At 46.8% G+C, this 9,634-nt stretch overlaps 1 pseudogene; it reads left to right on the top strand.

The window, feature by feature from the left end:
* The first annotated feature begins 1,265 nt into the window (after nucleotides 1-1,265).
* Nucleotides 1,266-1,657, top strand: LOC118582018 (annotated as a pseudogene).
* The last annotated feature ends 7,977 nt before the right edge of the window (nucleotides 1,658-9,634 follow it).

Here is a 9,634-nt window from a genome sequence, read left to right as displayed (position 1 = left end):
GTCTGTAAAAATAACTAAAAGGAAGCAAAGACTAGTGATTCCCGATTTGCGCCTAGATGTTTCTATTTGCCATCTTGCTTTTTCTCAGAAGAGTCCTGTAGGAAGGTAGGGAGGTGTTACTAGGCTCATTTTACAATGTGGAAATGGACCCCAGACACCAAGTAACTCACCTACAATCACACAGTTCTATCATTCCGAGCTGTGTTCAGCCACTTGCCTCCTTCTGAAGAATTCCCCAGTGTCTCTGGGATTTTTTCTACGCAACCTTTTATTGGGGGGCAGGGGAGGGAGGTTGAGGAAGTTTTGCTTTATAGCCCTGGATGTCTTTGAACTAAATATGTAGTCCAGGCTGGCCTAGAACTCACAGCAATCCTCCTGCCTCAGCTCCCCAGTGTAGGATTACAGGTGTGAATCAACAACCTTCTTGTGTATTCAGTATCCCTGACTTGCCTTCCTATCAGGACAGAAGTGCTGCCCCTGAACTTGAGGATTGGTCTTGGAAATCAGCACATCCATTTCGTATCTCCTTGTTCCCATTCTTGTTGATAAATCAGAATAAACTGGTCTCTTGAAACTTGATTAGGGAGAAGGGGAGCTGTGGGGAGCTGGTACTCTCGACGGGGACTAGGCCTGGGGGCCAAACTCACAGGCTCTAGCTGGTTTCCTGGCTGCTTTCATATGAGCTTCTTCACCCTGACGCCTGGAAGGCAGGTCATTGGAAACAAAGCTTTCTCTTCTGCAAATACCAGTACCTAAGTGACCCTCCCCCATTGTCCAGTGTATACTAACCTAGGACCCTGGGATAAACATTGTTTGCATTGCAAAGTAACCAAAAGGAGAGAGACATGCCAGCCTAGGGTTGGCACCAGACTACTCTGTACAGTGTTTGGCATAGAACCATCCAACGGGGAATAGATTCATCCCTGGCCACAGAAACCATGGGTAGTAAGTCCCTTAACTGTGGGGAACCTGGGAGAGACTGCTTCTGTTGTTACTCACCTTTGCCTATGTGTGCAAATTTGTCAGAATACATGGGCATGCATGTATTATATATGTACACATGCCTATACAACACATATACACAGATTATTGTGTGGATACTTAGGAATAATATATATTAATACACAATATATAAATATATATTATGTATATACATGCATGGGTGTTCTTGTATCCTCTGTACTTTAAGTTGAATTCTTGGCTCTAGCAACAACTGAAGGATTTAAGAAGGGGCTTAAAGGTACAAATGTGTGCCAGGAGCCAAGATGTCAGGTTCCAAGTATAAGCCTGAGCCCCTGGCCACTTTCCCCAGTACCCTTGACCCAGCAGAGTATGATGTGGTATCTCCAGAGGCCTGAAAGGCACTGGCTGAGCACTTGAGCATAAAGGCCCGACTTAAACAGGAGTATCTGCTTCAGTACAACAACTCCAAATGCCAAACACACATTGAAGATCCTGCCTTGATTCATTGGACTTATGCCAGATCAGCAAATACTTATCCTAATTTCAGAGCCACTCCCGAGAACTGACTCTTAAGAGCTGTATTGGCATTTGTGCCCCTCATCTTCTGATATTATGTTTTCAAAACAGACAGGGACAGAAAGGGAAGACTTACCTGGGAAGGAAAATAGACCGAACATTTAACCTTTCCTATTAAGTTCAGCAAGGAAGACTTGTAGCTTGGCTACCTTGGAGGAGGGGGTGAGAAGGCATTGTGACAATGACACAGACACAGGGAGTCCATTGAAGGCAAATAATGAACTCATTTATTCCATAAGAAGGAAGGCCTTGTATACCCTCCTCCCAGTACCTAGTCTGTGTGGTCATCCCTTATTGGCTGAGCATGATCAGGAACTCTGACATTGACTAGGAATTCTGACATTGACTGTTGCTAAGCCCTCAGGCAGATTCCAGGTTGGCTCATAAGGAAGTACATTATGTGCATGCCTTGGCAACTGGTCTGAGCCAATTTCCTCGACCCTATGGGCCTATCTTACTACAAAGACTCTTATTTATTTCTTGCATAAATAAATCTTCTATTAATCACTGAAAAAAATGAAAAGAAAGGGGCTTAAGCCCTGCCCCCACCCCCACCCTAGGACTCACTTTCCTAATTCATCAAGCAGAAAGAGGTACAACACCTAGCTTGTCACGTTGCAAGGATCACATTAAAGTACCGGTCTGATGTAGTGATGTGCACCCTTAATTCCAGTACACCAGGAAGCAGAGGCAGGTGGATGTCTGTGAGTTTGAGCTTGAGCTAGGTCTACAAAGTGAGTTCCAAAACAGTCACAGCCACATAGTGAGATCCTGTCTCAGAAAAAAAAAAAAAAGAAAAGAAAAAAAGGAAGGAAGGAAGGAAAGAAAGAAAGAAAGAAAGAGAAAGAAAGAAAGAAAACAAAAGAAAGAGTAGGCTTTCTTTTTTTTGTTTTGTTTTGTTTTTTTTTTTGGTTTTTTGAGACAGGGTTTCTGTGTAGCTTTGCTCCTTTCCTGGATCTCGCTCTGTAGACCAGGCTGGCCTCAAACTCACAGAGATCCGCCTGCCTCTGCCTCCCGAGTGCTGGAATTAAAGGCGTGCGCCACCACCGCGTGGCAAGAGCAGGCTTTCTTTAGGTCAGAAGTCGCCTGAGTGGTCAGAGAATTGGACAAACTGTCAATGTTTCCTGAAGCCCCAAACTATGTTCTCCTATCTGAAGGAAATGTGGCAGAAAGGGATGGCTGTGGCCTGCCTGCCTGAGTCCAACTCTCCCCTTCCAATGTCCATTCAGTGGGATATTCATCTTGTTGAACGTCTACTGTGATTCAGGCCACATCTTTGATGCCACATAAACAGAAGACAATTTTTCCGTGTGTGTGTTTGTGTGTGTGTGTGTGTGTGTGTGTGTGTGTGTGTGTGTGTGCTTGTACATGTGTGTGAGTGTGTGTTTGTGTGCATGCACATGTGTGTGTTTCTGAGAAAGGTCTCCCAGTGTAACCCTGTCTGACTTGGAAACCATACACAGACCAGGTTGGCTTTCTGCCTCCTGAGTGCTGTGGGGTTATAGGTGGATACCACCATACCCATCTTAAAGAAGAATCTTTTTTTGAGACCAGGCAAACTCACAGAGATCCACTGCCTCTGCCTTCCGAGAGCTGAACCTCTGAACTGTTTTCTTCCTTCCTTCCTTTCTTTCTTTCTTTCTTTCTTTCTTTTCTTTTTTTTTTTGAGCTGTAGATAGAACCCAGGGCCTTGCCAAATAAACCCAAAGATTGATTGATTGATTGATTGATTATGTATACAGTATTCTATTTGAATGTGTCCTTGCAGGCCAGAAGAGGGCACCAGATCTCATTACAGGTGCATTACAGGTGGTTGTGAGTCACCATGTGGTTGCTGGGAATTGAACTCAGGACTCTGGAAGAGCAGTCAGTGCTCTTAACCGCTGAGCCATCTCTGCAGCCCCTGTTTTCTTTATAAGGGTTACCGTGGGCTGGGCAGTGGTGGCGCATGCCTGTAACCCCAGCACTCAGGAGGCAGAGGCAGGTGAATCTCTGTGAGTTCAAGGCCAGCCTGGTCTACAGAGCTAGTCCAGGACAGGCTCCAAAGCTACAGAGAAACCCTGTCTCAAAAAACCAAAAAAAAAAAAAAAAAAAAAAAAAAAAAAAAAAAGAGTTACCGTGGTCATGGTGTCTTCTCCACAGCAATAGAAACCCTAACTAAAGCCGGGTGGTGGTGGTGCACGCCTTTAATCCCAGCACTTGGGAGGCGAGGCAGAGGCAGGTGGATCTCTGTGAGTTGGAGGCCAGCCTTGTCTGCAGAGTGAGTTCCAGGAAAGGAACAAAGCTACACAGAGAGACCCTGACTAAGACAGACACTAAGGAAAGTAAGGAGGAGAGAGTTTGAGTAATGATCCAGGGTCAGCAGGCTCATGTTGACCCTGATGACAGAGGGACTGTGAGTGTGTGAGTGTGTGTGTGTGTGTGTGTGTGTGTGTGTGTGTGTGTGTGTGTGTGTGTGTGTGTGTGTGTGTGTGTGTGTGTGTGTGAGTGTGTGTGTGTGAGTGTGAGTGTGTGTGAGTGTGTGAGTGTGTGTGTGAGTGTGAGTGTGTGTGAGTGTGTGAGTGTGTGTGTGAGTGTGAGTGTGAGTGTGTGTGTGTGTGTGAGTGTGTGTGTGTGTGTGAGTGTGTGTGTGTGTGTGTGTGTGTGTGTGAGTGTGTGTGTGTGTGTGTGTGTGTGTGTGTGTGTGTGTGTGAGTGTGTGTGTGTGTGAGTGTGTGAGTGTGTGAGTGTGTGGGCCAGTGTGGCAATCACTTTCAGCCGCTGAGCCGTCTCCCTGACTCCTAGCACCAGGCCTTGAAGTAGAGCACTCCTTTTCATGATGGATGCTAAGGCTCTCAGGGTCAGTGCTGACCACTCGAGATGCTGGGAAGGCCCGGAGCAAGGAGCAGTGGCTCAAGCCCACAATCCCTGGACCTTGGCTACATAGAGAGAGCTCCAGAACAGCCTGGACCACGGAGGATAAGGCAATGCCCTTCCCCTAATAACTCATGGTCATTTTTGAAACTGTCAATTGATGCACCCAAAACAAAATTATCTTTTTTCTTATTCTTCTTGGGAAAATTGTTCTATTACGTGTGTGTGTGTGTGTGTGTGTGTGTGTGTGTGTGTGTGAATTTGTCTTTGTGTGTCTGTGATAGTATGTGAGTATATGTGTAAGAGAGAGAGAGATTGTGTCTGTGAACATGGTGTGTGTGTAGTGCATTGTGGGAAGTGCATGTGTGTGTAATGCATGTGTAGTATGTGTGTGTATGGAGTGTGCATGTGTAGTGTGTGTGTGTATGTGTGTGTGTGGTGCATGTGTAGTGTGTGCGGGTACATGTGTACTGGGGAGTGCATGTGTGTGTGTATGGTGCATGTATGCGTGTGTGGTGCATGCATGTGTGTGGTGGAGGGTGCATGTGTAGGCTGTATATGTGGGGTGCATGTGTGTGACCATTCCCAGCCATTTTTTAGGATTTAGATAGTTTCACTTTGTCTGTGAGGGTGGTTCTGAGGCAAGAAATACCTTAACCTTTAGAATTTTAAGAGTTCTAAGCTGGGTGTGCTGCTGCAGACCTGTAACCCCGGCACTTAGGAGACGCAGACACGAGAATCAGAAGGAGTTTCTCGTCATCTATAGTTACAGAGTGAAATTAAGGTTAGCCTAGCTACAGAAGAGCAAACAACAAAAGACTTGTAGAGGCTTCAGTGCAGCCCAATGGTCTTAGGTTCTCTCTGGGCCTATCTACCCAGGGAAAGCTTCCTTCCCATCTGACCCTCAGCGAGCTCATGGCTCCCTTGCCTCTCAGGCGCCACTGTCAGGGTGGTTCTCAGCCTCTGGGAAGCCCTCTCTGAGCAAATAGGAGAGAACTGAGGTTTCCCCAAAATACACACACTCCTTTGGCATCTGTCTTCCCACGTGTGTCCTGACACATGTGTTAGAGACAAGAGAAGTGGGTGAGTAGGCACCCCATGGGGAACCCGCAGCCAGTGACTATCTCCTTTACTTCATGGCTGAGGCTGTCCCACCAGGCCCCCTGTAGACACGGTTATGGAACGGCACTAAGATGAAAATACGTTTCTCAGCATACACAGGAGATTACAGAAGGGCTGTCCAGTCTTCCAGAGCCAGCCAGAGGCCACAATCATTGTGGTACTTACTACTAAGTTACAAAGTAAGAGCGTTGGAGACCCTGAATGGGACAGGAAGTGGTCACTGTGATTCAACCACAAGCTTTTCTTGCAATGTCACTGTCAAGAGTGACACAGGCTTTGGAGAAAGTCACTGTGCAGAAACTGGAGAGTGGGTGGATGAGGGAAACTTGGCAGTGAACCCAGGAAGGAGTACAGCCTCCTGCAACGTGGGTGGGCATTTTCCGGGACCTTGGGGCCAGCCTCGGCCTCAGTCACGGAGAAAATCCCTCTCTAAAGAGAAGGATGGTCCCTAAAGGCAGGTTCTCATTGCTTTCCTGAATCGCAGACCTTATTGACAGAGAGTTCCTGTTTAGACAGGTCACTTTACTTCTCTAGGCTTCTATTTTTTGTTTGTTTTATTTTTTTTAAAGGAAGACCAAATCTATAGCTACTAGTAGAGTTGTGTGAAAAATCAAGTAACACGCATAGACACAAGCACACTCACACGCACACCCCAAGATAAAGATTGGAGGTAGGTGGAAGCTGTACACAATGGCAGTTACTGTGTTATTATAGTCAGAGACTCCCGGAAGTGGAAGCCTCAGTCTAAACCATCTGTTCTCAGGTGAAAAACAATATGAAATATAAAAGGCGTATGACGTCTCCAGGTAGTGAAACAGGCACAGCTGTACCCAAGAGCAACTCTGGCTCTTTCTGTCTCCCCCCCCCCCCCCCCGCCCTCCTTTTCCTTTTCTGTAGATCAGTCATCACCTATGTATGTATGTGCTATCAGCTAATTCCCATACTAGGTTTTTGGAGTGCCTCCATCTCTAGGCTTCCATTCCATTCAAAATGTTTCCATCGTTCCTCTCAGCAATCCTGCTGGGAGCTGTCTCTGCTGCTCAGGAGGCTGAGGTAGGAGGTCAGCTTGGACAACATGGAAAGACCTCATCTCCAAGACAGCAAGACCCTCCCAACCCCTTGTCTCCAGCCTACCTCTGGGGCAGTCCTCTGAGATGCTGTCTCCTCCCAGGACACTGATCTACCACCCAAACACGATGCTGGCTCAACACATTGCACACAGCCTTCTCTATGAAGTTCAACAACCACCAGCCAATACACACTTGCGGAAGAGGACTGTACCCTAGCCTGTACGAGGATCCTTCATATCATGGCCCTCTCAAAAATTATAAAAGGGAATTTAATTCTAAGCAGCCACGCTTTCCTCTTTGTTTTACGCCAGGCCCCCTTCTAAGTAAGTGCTGTCCATGAAATATCTTTATCTTTTTCTCAGGAAGCAAGGAGAATTCCTCCTCAACTACCATTCTCCGTGCATTTTCCCTAACTTCAAGAAACTCAGCCATGGTATTTGTGGCTTGGGACAGGATCCCCAGGCACAGGTTAAAGGTCTGAACTTCTCAAACACAGTCATTGTCCCTGTAAGCATATTTTTAAGGACAGATCTGCCACCTGGTTAGGATCTGGTTCCCTCAGTTTCAGGGTCAGCCTGCTAGGAGTTAGCTACATCACCCTGACAGTCTAAACCCTTAGAGGCTGTTCTTGACCTGGTGGGCTTGTCACTGCCCCTCCATGCCCTGTGGCCTCTGTCATCAACTGTGACCACCTCCTCTCTGGGCTCCTGACTCCAACATCAGCAGCCTCCGGACAGCTGCCCCTGAGCCTGGTGAACTGGTGGTTCTGACTGGGCTTCTGAATAGCTCTCTTCTATCCCCCTGCAGCGCTGTCTCCCAGATTCAAGCTCTTATAGCAGAGAATAGGGTTTTTTGCCCTCAATGCTAATGTGAATTAGACCTAGGGCCTTGCTGGATCTCTGCAAACACTTTCCCACTATGCTGTTCTCCAGCCAGCTTTTGCTGTTTTGAGACAGGTTCTCACTATGTAGCCCTGGCTGTCCTTGAACTTGCTATGTAGACCAGGCTGTCCTCAAATTCAGACAGATCTACCTGCCTCTGCCTCCCCAGTGCTGGGATTGAAGCTATGCATCACCACATGGGGTTTCTAGCCCTCTTTTTTACTTTCTATTTGAGACAAGGTCTCCTTAAGTTGCCCGGGGTGGCCTTGAACTAACTCTTAGCCCAGACAGTCCTTGAACTTTCAATCTTGGACTTCAGCTTCTCGGGCAGCGGAGACTATAGGCCCGTGCCACCAAACCCAGTTTGAAACTTAATCACCTTTTGTTCCAAGATTTGTTTATTTTCGTGTGATGTGTATGACTGTTTTGCTTGTGTATGTGTGTAATACATGTGTGCCTAGTGCCACAGAGGCCCGAAGAGGGCACTGGATCCCTTGGAACTGGAGTTACAGACAGTTGCTTGTAACCATGTAGATGCTAGGAACCAAACTGGGGTCCTCTGCAAGAGCAGCAAGTACTCTTAACTGATGAGTCACTGCTCAGGATTTAGGGGTTTTTTTTTGTTTTTTAACTTAAACAAATTTTTATTTATGTATATAAGTACCTTGCCTACATGCATGTCTGTGTAGCATGTATATGCAGTCCCCAGAGATGCAGGGTGTCAGATCCCCTGGAACTGAAGTTATAGATGATTGTGTGAAGCATCACGTGGGTGCCAGGAACTGAATCCTGGTCCTCTGGAAGAGAAACCAGTGCTCTTAACTGCTGAGCAGTCTCCTGAGCCCTTCCATGGTTTAGTCTTAATTAAATTCTATTCAGTGAGCTGGCGAGATAGCTCAGTTGATACAGTGCTTGGACACAGGCATGAGGATCTGTGTTCTGTCCCTGGCACCTGTGATGGCTCTGTGCCTGTCATCTCAGTGCTGGAGAAGTTGAGGAAGGGAGAATCCTTGGGGCCTTCCTGGCCAGCCAGTCTAGCAGAATCAGTAAGCTCCAGGTACAGTAAGAGACTCTGTCTCAAAAAATAATGTGGAGGGGTTTAGAGAGATGGCTCAGAGGTTAAGAGCACTGGTTGCTCTTCCAGAGGTCCTGAGTTCAATTCCCAACAAGCACATGGTGGCTCACAACCATCTGTAATGAGATCTGGCGCCCTCCTCTGGCATGCAAATGTACATGCAGAAAGAACACAATATACATAATAAATAAATACATCTTTAAAAAATAATAATAACATGGAAACTAATTAAAGAAGACACCCAATGGTGTTGCTGTAGCCTCCACATGTATACACATAAACACACACGAGTGCCTGCATACAAATGCATACACACATGAATGCACACACACAAGTTTATTTTGAAGTTAGGCCTTGTAATGCATGCCTGAAATTTACTTGGGAAGTGGAGGATCAGAAGAAGTTCAAGGCTATCTCCAGCTGCATAGAAAATTTAAGGCCAGCCTGGGTTACATAAGACCTGACCCTAGCCTGCTTTTTGTTTCTGTGATAAACACCAAAAGCAGCTCCTAGAGGGAAGGGTTTGTTTCCTCTTACAGCTTTCCGGTCCAGCCTGAAGGGAAGCCAGGGCAGAAGCTCAAGCAGGGACCTGGAGGCAGGGGCTGTCAAGAGGCCATGAGGGAGCTGCTCACTGGCGTGCTCGCCAAGGCTTGCTCAGCCTGCTTCTGCATGCCCAGGTGTGGCACGAGCTACAGTGGGCTGGGCCCGCCCGCCCACATCAATCACTAGCAAGAAAATGCACAAGACTTGCCTTCGGGCCAATCTGTTGGGCGTATTCTCTCAGTCCTCCCTAATATCTCTAATTTGTATCAAGCTGACAAAAAACCTAGCAAGCAAAGACCCCCATATCAAAAAACAAAAACAGGGCTGAAGAGGTGGTGCAAATCTTCAGAGAACTGGCTGCTCTTCTAGAGGACCAGGGTTTGATTCCCAACACTCACAGGGTGGCTCACAACCATCTGTAACTCTAGTTCCGGGGGTGCTGATGCCATGTTCTGGCCTCCACAGGCTGTGCACAGACATACAGACAGACAAAAGTCCCATACACATAAAATAAACTTTTTAAAAAATATTTTTAAAATTGAAAATAACCAA

The sequence above is a fragment of the Onychomys torridus genome, chromosome 1 (assembly GCF_903995425.1).
Source record: "Onychomys torridus chromosome 1, mOncTor1.1, whole genome shotgun sequence".
NCBI classification, from domain to species: Eukaryota; Metazoa; Chordata; class Mammalia; order Rodentia; family Cricetidae; genus Onychomys; species Onychomys torridus.
The sequence above is the reverse complement of the archived record's forward strand: the minus strand, read 5'-3'. Positions and strand labels throughout refer to the sequence as shown.